A 15,667-nucleotide genomic window follows, 5' to 3' on the forward strand; every position below is an offset into this window, starting at 1 on the left:
CTCTCCAATTCCTTGGACACCGAGTACTCTCCGCCAGATCTCCTTCCATCTGGTCTAATCATCTTGCTCGCTGCGCTCCTGGTCATCTTGTTCTTATCGGATGTGAGGCGAACACCATCTTTGCAGGATAGTTGTCCGGCATTCTTGCAGCATGCCCTGCCCATCGTATCCGTCCAGCTTTAGCAACCTTTTGGATACTGGGTTCGCCATAGAGCTGTGCGAGTTCATGCTTCATCCTCCGCCTTCATACTCCGTTCTCCTGTATGCCGCCGAAGATCGTTCTTAGTACTCGTCGTTCGAAAACTCCGAGCACTCGCAGGTCCTCCTCGAGCATTGTCCATGTTTCATGCCCGTAGAGAACAACCGGTCTAATAAGCGTCTTGTACAGGGTGCACTTTATCTGCTCGACCGAAATTGCTTGTGAAGCCCATAGTAAGCACGACTTCCGCTGATAATACGCCTCTGAATCTCACAGCTGGTATCATTGTCCGTCGTTACCAGTGAGCCAAGGTAGACAAATTCCTCGACTACCTCAAACTCATCGCCATCGATCAATATACTACTGCCCAAGCGGTGTCGTTCGGCCTCGGTTCAGCTGGCCAGCATGTACTTTGTTTTAGACGTATTTACCTTTAACCCAAACTTTTCTGCTTCGCGCTTTAGTCTGGTGTACTGTTCAGCCACCGCCACAGATGTTCTGCCGATAATATCCATGCCATCGGCAAAGCAGACGAATTGTCTAGTTTTGTTGAATATCGTGCCCCGCGTGTTGATATCCGCTCGGTTCATAACACCTTGTAGCGCTATGTTGAACAGCAGGCATGAAAGACCATCACCTTGACGAAGCAAAAAAGCAAAGCCGTGGGCTTAAACCGTTATTAGACACTAGCTGACCCGACAAACTTCGTATTGCCACAAATTAACCTGTGTTGTACATAAATCATGAATCTCGGATGATCTTTGTCACTTCTCGAGTTTTGCAAGCCCCCCAGTGGGCGGCGCTTCCGATGGCGGGTCACCGGCAACACTCGCGACCGGCTCGTCCTGAATGATCTAGTGTTACTATAGATAGTTTTTGTGGTCTTGTTATTGATTAATGTTTTATGGAAGAGTCTCGAATTTCTCGAGTTGGATTAGTTTTTGAGTTTCGCAAAAATTTCTGTTTTATTTGTATGAGAGTCCATATCCCCCTACCACAGGGGTGAGAGGTCTCTAACTATCATAAAATAAATTCAAGACTCAAAAATCTCCTACATGCTAAATTTGGTTCCATTTGCTTGATTAGTACTCAAATTATAAGGAAATTTGTATTTCATTTGGATGGGAGCCCACCCTCTTAAAAGGGAAAGGGGTCGTAATACACCACAGAAAAAAAATTCTGCCATCTAAAACTCTCACATGCCAAATTTGGTTCCATTTGCTTGATTAGTTCTAAAGTTATGAGCAAATTTGTATTTCGTTTGAATGGGAGCCCCCCCCCCCCCCCCTCCTAAAAAGGTAAGAAGTCCTAATTCATAATGGGAAAAATGGTTGCCTCCAAAAACACCCACATGCCAAATATGGTTCCATTTGCTTGATTAGTTCTCGAATTATGAGGAAATTTGTATTTCATTTGTGTAGAAGCCCCCCCTCTTGAAGTGTGGAAGGATTCTAATTCACCGTAGAAAATATTTTTGCCTCCAAAAACCTTCACATGCCGAATTTGGTTCTATTTGCTTGATTAGTTCTCGAGTTATGGGGAAATTTGTATTTCATTTGTATTGGAGCCCCCCCTCCTAATGTGGGAAGAGGTCCTAATTCATCACAGAAAAAATTCTTGCCTCCAAAAACACCTACACGCCAAATTTGGTTCCATTTGCTGGATTAGTTCTCGAGTTATGAGGAAATTTGTATTTCGTTTGTATAGGACCCCCCCTCCTAAAGTGGGGAGGGGTCCCAATTCATCATTGAAAAAAAAATTGTCTCCAAAAACACACACATGCCAAATTTGGTTCAATTCGCTTGATTAGTTCTCGAGTTATGAGAAAATTTGTATTTCATTTGTACAGGAGCCCCTTCTCTTAAAGTGGGGAGGAGTCCTAATTCAACATAGCAAATTTTCTTGCTCTCGAAAACCTTCACATGCCAAATTTGGTTGCATTTGCTTGATTAGTTCTCGAGTTATGAGGAAATTTGTATGGAAGTCCCCCCTCTTAAAGGGGAGAGGAGTTATAATTCCTCTTATAAAGAGGGGAGGGGTCTCAATTCACCATAGAATAAATTCTTGTCACCAAAAAAAACACTCACATGCCAAATGTTGTTCTATTTGCTTGATTAGTTCTCGAGTTAGGAGGAAATTTGTATTTCATTTGTACAGGAGCCCCCCCTCTTAGAGTGGGGAGGGGTCCTAATTCACCGTAGAAAATTTTCTTGCCCTCGAAAACCTTCACATGCCAAAGTTGGTTCCATTTGCTTGATTAGTTCTCGAGTTATGAGGAAATTTGTATGGAAGCCCCCACTCTTAAAGAGGAGAGGAGTTACAATTCCCCTTATGAAGAGGGAGGGGTCACAATTTACCATAGAATAAATTCTTGTCACCGAAAACACCCACATGCCAAATTTGGTTCTATTTGCTTGATTAGTTCTCGAGTTATGAGGAAATTTGTATTTCATTTGTATAGGAGCCCCCCCTCCTAAAGTGGGGAGAGGTTCTTATTCATCATAGAAAACATTCTTGCCTCCAAAAACACCTACATGTCAAATTTGGTTCCATTTGCTGGATTAGCTCTCGAGTTAGAAGGAAATTTGTATTTCGTTTGTATAGGAGCCCCCCCCCGTCTTAAAGTGGGGAGGGGTCCCAATTCATCATAGAAAAAAATTTTGTCTTCAAAAACACACACATGCCAAATTTGGTTCCATTTGCTTGATTAGTTCTCGAGTTATGAGGAAATTGGTATTTCATTTGTACAGGAGCCCCCCCTCTTAAAGTGAGGAGGGGTCCTAATTCAACATAGAAAATTTTCTTGCCCTCGAAAACCTTCACATGCCAAATTTGGTTCCATTTGCTTGATTAGTTCTCGAGTTATGAGGAAATTTGTATGGAAACCCCCCCTCTTAAAGGGGAGAGGAGTTATAATTCCCCTTATAAAGAGGGGAGGGGTCTCAAATTACCCTAGAATAAATTCTTGTCACCGAAAACACCCACATGCCAAATTTGGTTCTATTTGCTTGATTAGTTCTCGAGTTATGCAGAAATTTGTGTTTCATTTGTATGGGAGCCCCCCCTCTTAGTGGGGGGAGGGGTCTCTAACCATCACTAAAACCTTTCCTGGCCCCCAAAACCTCTACATGCAAATTTTCACGCCGATTGGTTCAGTAGTTTTTGATTCTATAAGGAACACAGGACAGACAGACAGACAGACAGACAGACAGACAGAAATCCTTCTTTATAGGTATAGATTACCCTTCTTTATCGACAGACTTCGCAGCCGGCTGTATAGAGTACAGGAAAATTACGGGGCCAGTGTAACGATCCTACTGACTCTATCTAGCAAGCACCGCCTAGCCGAGATTCGAACATGCGACGACTGACTTGCTAGACCAGCATCGTACCTCGAAGCTAACTGGGGTTTGACGAAGCCCTCTGTGTGATTCAAATGAACTTGACAATCCACCCGAAATCCGAACACAGCACTGTGTACCATCCATCGTAGATTTAATCAGTTTGATGAGCTTCCTGGGGAAGCTGTCCTCGTCCGTGATTTTCCATAGCTCTTTCCGGTCGATGGTATCATGTGCGGCTTTGAAGTCAACGAATAAATGATGCTTGGGAACTCTGTATTCACGGCCCTTTTGGAGGATTTGCCGCAGTGTAAATATTTGATCCGTTGTAGACCGACCTTCGACGAAGCCGGCTTGATAAGTTCCCACAAATCTATTCGCAACTGGTGATAGTCGGCGGAAAATGATTTGGGACAGCACTTTACAGGCGGCATTGAGAACGGTGATCGCTCGATAGTTCTCACAGTCCAACTTGTCGCTGTTTTTATAGATCGGGCAGATAACTCCATCTTTTCACTCCTCTGGTAGCTGTTCCGTATCCCAAATTCTAACAATTAGTCGGTGCAAACAAACGGCCAGCTTTTCTGGTCCCATTTTAATAAGCTCCGCTCCGATGCCATCTTTTCCAGCTGACTTGTTGTTCTTTAGCTGCATGATGGCCTCCTTAACTTCGCCTATTGTTGGGGCTGGCACCTCTTCCCCATTGGTTGCACCGTCAAAATCGCTTTCCCCGCCGCCATGAGTCTCCGCCTGGGCGTTATTCAGGTGTTCGTCGAAGTGCCGCTTCCACCTATCGGTCACCTCACGATCGTCCGTCAGAATACTGCCAGTCTTATCCCGACACATTTCGGCTCGCGGCACAAAGCCTTTGCGGGAACCGTTCAGTTTCTGGTAGAACTTTCGCGTTTCCTGAGAACGATGCAGCCGCTCCAACTCTGCATATTCCTGCTCTTCCAGGTAGCGCTTTTTCTCCCGGAGGATTTGGTTTCGCTGCATCTTCTTCTGTTTGTGTCTTTCCACGTTCTGACGCGTGGCACTGCGAGTCTTGGTCACCCGCGCAGCGTTCTCCTCATCCATCACTCTCCTACATTCATCGTCAAACCAATTGTTCCGCTGATTCCGGGTCACATGCCCGATGGAGCTCTCCGCTACACTGCTGATGGCTGTTTTGATAGTGTTCCAACAGTGCTCGAGAGGGGCTTCGTCCAGCTTGTCCTCTTCCGGCAGCACAGCTTCGAGTGAATGCGCGTAGTTTGTGGCGACGTCTGGCTGTTTCAGCCGCGCGAGATCTAACCGAGGCTGGCGTCGGTACCGAATGTTGTTCACAACTGAGAGTCTTGGGCGCATCTTAACCATCACTAGGTAGCGATCCGAGTCAACGTAATAGATTCTGTGCTGAAAGAAGGTACTACGTACGGCCATGTTCTTGAAAGCGGCAAAGTCGATAAGTCTTAGGCTCATTTCATTGGTCCACTGGTGTGCGCTGAACCTTATAATCACCGGTTTGTATTCCTCTTTTGGCCGACCTGAGCATTGAAATCCCCGATGACGATCTTGATATCATGCTTTGGGCAGCGACTGTATTCACTCTCCAACTGCGCGTGGAATTCATCCATGTCGTCATCGGTACTTCCCAGCTGAGGGCTGTGCACGTCGATGATGGTAATATTGAAGAACCGGCCCTTTATTCTCAATCTGCACATTTAGGGATTGGTTAGCCACGACCCAATCCCCCGTTTCCGCTTCTCGCCCATCACTATGAAAGCTGTACCAAGCTCGTGTGTGTTGGTAGATAGTATGTCCAATATGTCCATCTCTGAACGTACGTACGGTTGAGAACTTTCAGCACATTTCCTGCAGCGCTACTACGTCGAACTTAAGGCTCTTAAGCACTCGAGTGCTCCCTAGGAAGTTGAAAGATAGGCAGTTCCGCGTTCCGAGTTTCCAATCCACAGTCCTTTTTCGTCGCGTAGGTCTATGGGTCCGCTTGTTCCAGGCCGAATTTCCTTGGTCTTTGTTCCGTGCTTTAGTATTTTTCGTGGTGGCGGCTTGCAAAGCCTGACAGCCAACGAAACTCGAAAGACATTGACGTTATTGTGCATCAATTTTACGTCAATCTTTCATTTCGTCGTGATGCCTGCATTTTTTGATTTTTTGCAATTACCCCCTGATCGGGTAGAGGATCCATATTTCGCCAGGAGCCATATTTCGCCAGTTTGATGAATCCAAAGCCTTTTGCATATTTTTGGTGGACTTAAAAAAAATTATTTTACGAATTGGTAAAATTGAGGACATACCCTACTTGCTACCTTTCTGAGAGACGTAGTCCTATGTTAACAAAAGCGAATCATTACACCATTGAACTAACCAATGTAAACATTTTTTATAAAGTTCAACTTAGTTTATCAATATTGACAATTCGTAGCGTTTTTGGTCTATGGTCTTGCCCTGGATTTGATCTATTATCTTTCTCCGGATCAGATTCGCAACCAAATAGAAGTCAAATATGATTAGGGTGATCAATCGGCCCAGATAAAAACCAGGAAACTATCTTTTCAAAGACTTTAAAATCGACAAATTAACAAACCCTGTTTGGATTACAGAAGATACACAGGTTATACAACTCTTGGCAAATACTCAGGATGATCGTGATGATGCACCTCTCTAAATCTGTAGAAAAATATCTCCAAACTTATTATCTTGTCGTTGCTCTGCAGGCAAAAGATTTTAGATATTTCTTGTCTAGCTTTACGTGAGGAAAAGGAGAGTAATGTTCTTGCTGTTCTCGTCCTTTGCATCACTTATAAGGTTTCGGGTAAGTGCTAACAGACTTTAAAATCCTTATAATTATTGGTAGATTTTTAGCTGGATGGACATTATCACGGGGGTTATTATTTTATTCTATTGCGATAACACTGGCAGGTGGCGAAACACAAATGATCGAATCACAAATAATCGAACTTTCAATCTGCACGAATGTTAGGTTTATGCTGTCCTTACACACTACCGCCCATTCGGACTAAACCAAGAGCTAATTCCTGCTAGTCAGTAAACCTAGGAAAATGCACCCACTCATTTTTTTCCAAAGCGCTTTTTTCGGTGAAATGGCTGTTCCACAGTGTCCTTTTTCAGTGTATTTATGTCATTGTAAGACAGGTTTATTACATTATTGAAACATACATTTTTGTGCTACAAATCCAGTTAAATAAAAGTAATGAATTGTGCAGCGAAACAGTATTTAAATGCACACGACAGCAATATGACCATGTACAACCACCAATATATAGGTACCTATCTTCAGAGAAAATCATAAGTTCTTTTGTTCATTCAGCAGCTTCAATTACGGTTGTTGTTTCTCTAAACTTTGGTGTTCATTACACGTCCCATGTGGGTTGTTTCACACATAAGAAGATTGGCTGTTAATTAGCGGGAGAAAACCACATTTGCTCGCAATTAGTTTTAGAATCTACGTTGCATCGCCCGAAAGGCACTAATATTCCATCTGTCCCGGACATGTGTAATCATGCAGGACGGTATTTTTCGTGAGCAGTAATCATATAAAACTTCGCTAAACGAATGCAACTTGCCGCGTTCCTCGGGATGCCCATCCTTCGCCGATGCAATTGTCTGTTCCGACTCCACCAAAGCACTAATTTGGAATCGAAACTTTTTGCACAGCAAAAGTTTTTCACAGCCATCGTCTTGCATCGCATCAATTTGGATTGTGCGATACTTCCCAGTCGAGGGAATGCTTCCTCGCTTCCGCTTTTGGCAGTCCCGGAAACGAACAATGAAACACTCAGGAAGCTCAACAAAGGTGGAAAGTGAGTGCACAGTTTTCTTACATGCTCATCTGCCGTATAAGTTGTCTATCGTCAAAAACGGTGGCAAAGAAGCGGTAGATACGTACTCATCCCGTATTGTATGTAGTACCCGGGCTGAAGATTGCGATGTTGTTTCATCACCGGAAAGAAACTCGTTACGTTTTATTAGATCTCGATAAGTTGTCGCATCGTTTGCCGCATCGGAAATTTGAAATACGTGATAACTGCTCCCCGTCTGACGAGTACAGGTCAGTGTAGGAAGTGTAGATGTGAAAAATTTGCCTTACAATATATTCTTACCTATATACATTTCAAAATCACAATTCATTTAGAACATTTAGCTGATGTATTCAAGTACGTATTACAGTTTTCAACAAATTATACGATTATTCAAAATAATGACATAATGGTCCAATTTTCCTACAAAAGAACAGTAGAATTGTCATTATAAAGGAAAAAACTTTCTTTGACACCCCACAGTAACTACAAACGATCGATCAGCAGTTCAATTTAAATCAGTTAATTATAGACACGTATTTCTTTCACATTTTTGATTACTATCATTATTCATCCCAGTCTGATAAAATGTATCGTCAATTTGCATCTCATCATAATCAAGGTAATGCGTCATTAATAAATAGGGGGAGATGTTTTTGTTTAATTTTCATTATCACCAAATTGTCAAACCATTTTCGCGCTTACCTTGTACATACCAACCATGACTGAACTATCCATAGTTGCATTTCGTGATTTGTCGAACTAACAAAATTGCATAATTAACCGATCTACTGAATGACGAGTGGAAGTAGTACCTATGACGTTTTAATTGTGCAATTTTCATCATTTCGCCGGATATGACTATCACGATAAAGCAATTGGTGAGAGGAAAGGAAAGTGCGTGCGACACAAGGGGCCGCGGGTGTTTTTACGCTAATATCGCATGGTCTATTACCACGATATAAAGATATAATTCCTACTCTGAGTTACATTTGCAACATTTTACTAGTTTATTATATATCATAGTGATAACATGTTCAGCTAACAATAATATCGATTGTACAAATTTGGCTGCCGATACAGTTCTTCAACAATCTTGAGGCATGCACAATTATTAGTGACACATTCTTCGCAGTGGTATACATGACTTTTGTATCAATTTTCTCGTCCTATTTAACCAATTATGCTCCTTATTGCATGTTAATTGCCCCTAACCATAAACAAACGGCAAAAATAGACTGTAGCGTCACGCACTTTCACTCCTCAAAAAAGTGTTTTTGCACCTAAATTGTAACGAAAAGCGTGAAGTTCTATAGAAATTTTTTGTTTGTTTGTTTGATTATAGTCACTTTAACCAGTTTGGGTCATTCGTGACTTCTGCGGGGTTGGGATTTGAATCCGAGTCTTCGGCGTGAGAGGCGTGAATGCTAACCACTACGCCGGGACTGATCCCATAGAAAATTAATGATCTATCCGAATGTATACTGCCGCTACTCGTATACCAGTCCCATTTTCTAAGGAAAGTTCCTGTCTCAACGGACAATGTACCAAGACAGTTTTGTAGTACCTGTTTATTTCCGTTTTAAACCTTCCTCCAACTCGCGCCAACTTTTGTAACACGGATACGCGCGCGTTGTACTTTGTACACTCTTTATCTCGGAATATCTCGGAATTCTGGCTATATAGAAAGTTACTGTCTTCAGCAAAGTTAATTAGTAGGTTAAGGCCTTTCGTTTGGGGGATAAAATTTTATAAGTTTGTCACCAGGTGGCGCCAAAACCCGCTGTAAATTGTACATCTTACAATTGCGGCCATATACCAGTTGTTGCATTCGGAAATATAATATTATCGTTCCTAAATAATGTAACATTCTATTGATTAATTTTTTTCAAGCCGTTATCATGTTTTCTTAGATATTTTTCACCTAAAACATCTCATCACATAAAGTATGACAAAATTTCTGCTGTGGGCATCTATAGCATTCTATGGTTAGAAAACAGGGCTGATGTGGTGTTTTGATTTACTTGGGTAGGATGTTTAGAAAGTTTTTTGCACAGTGATGACACATAGTGTGAAAGATGGATACTTACGTTCATTAGCCTAGCATTTTTGGTCCACTAAAATATTTTCTGAAAACAAGATCTTACAAATAAACAGCTTCCGTAGATAGAACACATTCAGAAAACTAGCCCATACACTCGCGCCGTGAAGTCACGAAATTATGAACTTTTGCACACCTGCGGAATAACCATCAACTTTACTGTATATAGAAACCATTTTCCCTTATGAAGAAATAAGAGAAAATTCCTATAGGGACCAAATGCTGTACACCTCACACGTCGCTTGTATCGTTTCTGCGTTTTCGGTTTATGCTCATCTACCGTGACCGCTCCTAATTCTGCGCATTTTTCTTTTTATAAGCATTTTTTAACATTGTGCATAACGATGACCATCGCGTTGTTTTTTTATAAATGTCTGTTGAATATTACGCCATTAGTGACAAACGGGCCATAATATTTGAGAGCGAAATAATTAAACGTGCAATTTAAAGTATTTTATATGGTAGAAAACATCGTCGTTAGCACCAACGCCAAGATTGTCCGTGTAGAAAATTAACAAATTTATGATCGAAATTCTTTGCAATGATCAAATTACCCAGCATAATTAGAAAGAATAATTAGTTTTGGTCATGTTTTAGACAAAAAGAGTGATTGCATGCATTGCTTTCCTTAGAAAAATGCGATGCAATAATGCGCAGATTTAGGCACAGATTTTTTATTCATGTTCCAAATTCTGCGCAGTAATGTATCCTACGAAGAAATCGCGAAATAATACGCAACCTCACCCAAATGGCTGAGGTATAGAGGTATGGAAATTCAAGTAGAATCTTTAACTTGCATTGATTGGAATCCTGTGCTGTGCCTCGGGGTCCGAAAATACGAGCGCCAATTCATGAAACCATGTCTTTTTTTTAATGTGGAAACTCATGGGGCTTTCAGAGAGTGGAGTAGTGATTTCTATATGAAAACACAATTTTTAGTATTAGTCTATAGTGTAATTTTCAGTACGCAGAAAACCCGAATCAATTCGCCCTTCACGTTATCGAGAATAAAATATTTAAAATCAGGCAATCAAAATGATTACAATATTCCTTTGCCACCCGGACAGCACAAGAAGGCCGGATCATGGATTTAATTATGGTACCTTTGATAAAAATCGTGCTTCTCGTTTCGATGCCCGTTCGTCGGATCTCTCCTAGTGATGTTGAACAGCTTGCTTTAAAGTCAGTAAAGATGTGATGTGTAGGTTTTGCACTCCCGACATTTCTACAATAGCTATGAGTATGGATGCGAAAATTAGGTCCGTAAAGGTGCGAACCCTCGTGAAGCCCGCCTAATAATTCTCTACAAAACCTTATGTTATCGGTAATAGCCGGCTTAACAGGGTCTAGGAGAGTCCCTTATAGAGGGCGTTTACCAGCGTTATACCGCGATAGTTTCAGCAGCCGAGCTGATCACCCCTTTGTATATGGGACAAACTACTCCTTTCATCCATTCCACCGGTAGCTTCTCAAATCTTGAAAATAACCCAGTGTAGAGCTGTTGCCAGCATTTTTCGGCCATGTTTTAAGGTTCATTCCGGCCGCTTTGTAGATCTTCAGCGACAGCAATGCGATTTCTCGTTTGAATTCTTTGAAACCAGGTGTTGGGACATTACTATCTCCAAGGGATCTCCTAGGTTATCTGTACCATGGCGACTAACCATCAGCAATGGCGATCTCTGATTTCATCGCTTTGTTCTGATTAGACATCAGGTCAATAAGTAAATCAGTAAGATAGTATCAAATACGTAGGTAAAATTTCACCGAAACCAAAAAGATTCAAATTTCGTTATTTACATGTTTCATGTGAAACTCCTCGATTTTTTACCTAGCTTGTTCTAGCTCGTAGGTGGAAAGCTATCTCGAGCGTTGTTTTACCATTATGATCCATTAACCTACTTGTGCTATTTAAGCGCACTGCAACATGAATGTTCTATCATTCGAATCAGTCGAAAGTCGGATAATAATCCTACATCTATTCAGTCTACTTCTATACAGTCCAATTCAGTTTTATATATCTCCAAAGCAATAATGAACAGCATGGATTCAGCTCTGCCATCGTCATCCAACTCATGGAGTTCATCAAGCTTATCATCGTTCAGCTCATATGACTCAAACGGCTCAGCGGCATTGGCGCATCAAGCCAATGTCTTGATCAGGCAGCTAGAGCACCAACCACTGCTAGAGCTGGTGAAAGTGTTGGAATTGATGCAATATCAACCGGGAATGGCCGAGTTTCAAGGAACCATTCTTCTAAATCCAAGTAACGCTGCAAAAACTCTTCGGGACGAACCGAGCGGATCCATTAAGCTAGTAGAATTTTTCGTATGGATGGAGGAGTACCAGAAAAACTTTGTTATGGAGTTCGTGGATAATTTCATCGTTCGTATAGGACCGTCTCCCACTATGAATGATTATAAGCTGTTTGGAATTTTAAATAGCTTTAAATTAGCATGGATACTAATAGAATCAGGCTGGTACGCTGAGGAGATTGTGTGTTGTGTGCTGAGAACGCGCACTAAACACAGATCGATCTATCAATTGAACATCCTGCGCACGCTCCTGTTAGCAGAAACCCTTTCAAGCAGGCACAGTGCCTCTTACCGGACAATCTGTGAAATTAAAAAACTGTTTCAGGAAGAAGCTTGGCACATCCCAGATTGGCTCGACGCTGCAATTCATAACGCCATTGCTGTTAGTATGTTCGAGCAGTGCAGATATGCAGACAGTTACGGCCATGCATTTAAGGCACTTCTATTACTAACCGACGATAGTAGCCATGAAATGAAAGTTTCAATATTTCGGCAATTAGCGAAAATTTTTACTGGTACTGAGTTTTTCGCGGTCAAACGTAAACTCATTTTTGATTAAAGCAGAGGAGCGTTTGGTGCGAAAAATATTAGACTGAATACTGGGCAAGTTTCGATCTGCGGCTAAAAATATATTGGGCTTAGTTCGTGGCACTGGAACTTCGAGAAATTCTGGGTTGGAGTCCCAGTGCCACGAACTAAACCCAATATATTTTTAGCCGCAGATCGAAACTTGCCCAGTATTCAGTCTAACATTTTTCGCACCAAACGCTCCTCTGCTTTAATCAAAAAAGAATTAACGAAAGCATGCATTGCTCGTAAGCAACTGGACTAAGCTCAATTTCTTATAACACAGGCCATCAGCTGGGCGTAGCATAAATGTGGACCGGTAAGTGTGCCCTATGCAAGGGCCCTGGATGATTATGCGTATTATCTACTGGCAGTGGGTTCACGCGACGACTGCGTACAAGTATTTTCGGTAGCTAAGGATGTCTACCGTGAGCTATTTGGGCATCTCGGTCTGCAACCGGATTTGGCCCAGGGCAACTTGCCGTTGTGGTTGTACGTGGAGACGACGCACTTCAAGGAATTTGGTCCCAAGGATCCCTATCTGAAGTTTGTCGTTGATTTAAATCAAAAAGACAACTCAGCGGTACCATTGAAGCCATCGGAAGACAGACAAAAGATAACGGTGCAGTGAATCGATGCTCTAGAAAAGGCAGCAGCTTTGGCAGAGGGAGCTTTTGTAATTCCTCAAGAAAATTGCCTAGAAATACAGGAGCAGTTAATATTGGATAATGTGAAGTGGGAATTTCATCAACATTACAAACTAGTGTAAAGGTTCATGATTTTAGTAATATGTTATGTATGAATGCGTTTAATGAATATACTAGGGCTGTCTAACCGGTAGTACCGGTAGTACCGAAACCGGTAATAGCGACCAATTTTTGGATACCGAAATACCGGGTTTGGCACAGCAAAGAACCGGTATTTCCGGTATTTTCTAATATCTTAGTTTTTTCAAACTCCTTATTCGAAGAAGAACTAAGTTTGATGGAAGAGTGTAAAACTCATAGAAAAACAACTTAGTGTTAATGCTGACGAGATTCTGCGACTACTAACAATGAAGAAGGTGAAATTGTGGGTCAAATAATTATAGCTCTTGAACCCGTTTAAGGCATAGTAGAGCATCTTTACCATAAAAAAGTTTCATTGTAAGAACTAGACGTCGCGTTTCAATTTATTTTTGATCAACTTGATATTTAAAAGCCTCCAAATTATTCGAAGTTCTCGAATAACGAATTTAGGAAACAAGATCAGAGCCCAGCAACGTCACTTATAAGTAATGTAATGAAGCTTTAGTTTCAACTGAAGCAACGACGTTTCGTTTTAAAACTGGCTTCAATCAGCCTCAATAAAACGGTTTTCACTTCATCATGTCGACCGATTTTAAAGTTTCATTTGTCAAATCAAATGTCTGCCAAATATTCGGTAGAAGCCCAGCAACTTTGAATGCAATTGAATTGAATTTAAGTAACATTTCCTACAATTTAGCGCATATTATAATTAACCTACTCAATATCGACAAATCGTGCCTGACTGTCAATCGTCGTCATTTGAAATAGTCACTAACTTCAGCTGAAGCTTGCCCAAAACGTTCTGTTCATCAAATGAAACAATCGCTTCATGTATAAAGCGAAGGTAAGAGAAAGTCAGCTTCATTTATTTGTTTTGAGGATGCCAAGCCCTAGTCAGAATACGGGAATATTTCCACTTTTTGGGCTATATTTTTCAAGTATTTCGAGTGATACATTGATCAAACAAGCAAATAAAATTTCCAAGCTCTGCGAATAGTGAGATTGATAATAAAGAAGAGAAGATATCTGTGAACGACGATGAAGAGGATGACGCTATACAAGGGTTCTGCTCTGGAGACGCAGCAAAATTCTTGAAGAGACAAAAGGAGACCGGGGCATTTAATATGCTGGAAGTTACAATACTGGGACATTTAAAAATAGTTAAAAGTGGGTTTCCATACTATAAATCTGAAGAAATGAAATAAAAATTCCTGATGCGCTTAGAGCCGTTTGTCAGACTTCGATGAAAGCAGGGTATGTTGCTGCTTCGTCGTAATGCCTATTCCCGTCCTATCCAACACAAATTATTAAAAATATCAGCCTTTTTTGACACACAATACAAAATTACTTATTCCCTAATATTTTAGTTTGTTGTCTATCATACGCGATCAATCAAAGTGAGCTGACATCTATGCTTTTTATCATTAAAGAAGTCCTACCAGCCAAATTTTCTACGTTTTTTCGTGCGACGAAGAAGACAATGTCGACTAATCTTTTTCATTCCTAAATGAAAATAACTCACGCAGGGCATTGTCGTTATTCTACAACCAGGAAAACTTGCCTGACCTGCAGAAATTTTGCAGAATAACATTTGTCATGCCGTCCTACACAAATACATGCGCGTTAGCTTCGTAAACATTGTTGTGATTTTTAGTTCGGACGATGAAAAATTTTGATGGACTGATATTAAAACGGTACGACGAATTTAAGAAACAAAGTCAGTTGCGTAATTTCAATAATATGCTTTAATAATCGCTTTTCAGTAATTTCAAAGTTCACGGATCGGAAGGTGAGTGTGTTTTAGTCAAGTCAGGACAAGAACTTTTGGAGTATTCATTAAATCCATCCAACAAATGATGAAAATTACAATAAAGCCATTCTTACTACGACGGGAATTAGAAATAAACCCTACTTATTCTAAAGGTGCGTTTAGATTAGCAGCATGTGGCATGCAGCTTTTTCCAAACTGTTGTACGATGTTTCTAAGCAACAAGGCAACGTATGATAAATGTTCAGGCGGCGACAAAAGCAACATTGAGCAACAACTAGCAACATGTCGCATTCCGCATGTTGCAGTCCACATATTGCCAAAAAGTGCCCAGTCTAAACGCACCTTAAAAGCCATGGTCAACCATTGTCAAATTCTTAATTCTGTGACCAATTTGAATATTTTTTGCAACATAGGCTTTTATAGATAGGTTTTTCTTTTTATAATCAGTACTTGTGGCGGCAAGTTCTCCTCATTAGGAAGTCTTGTGTCTCTTGAAAAGACAGGAGGGAAAGGTAGGCTCGGCTTCCAGCTTGAATGCGTCGTTGAAACTCCCTACTCCCTACAGTGGTGACCAACGACTCCAAATATGGGAACTCGTCAACAACTTCCAGTTCATCGCCGTTAATAGTCACTGCCCGCGGGAGGCAAAGGTTGTTTTCTCTGTAACCTTTTCCTACCATATATTTATTTTTCAATGCTTTGGTTTGTAACCCAATCCTCCTAATCACCGTGTTTAGTCTGACGTAGATTATCTCCGTCGTCTCAAG

The sequence above is a fragment of the Sabethes cyaneus genome, chromosome 1 (assembly GCF_943734655.1).
Source record: "Sabethes cyaneus chromosome 1, idSabCyanKW18_F2, whole genome shotgun sequence".
NCBI lineage: Eukaryota > Metazoa > Arthropoda > Insecta > Diptera > Culicidae > Sabethes > Sabethes cyaneus.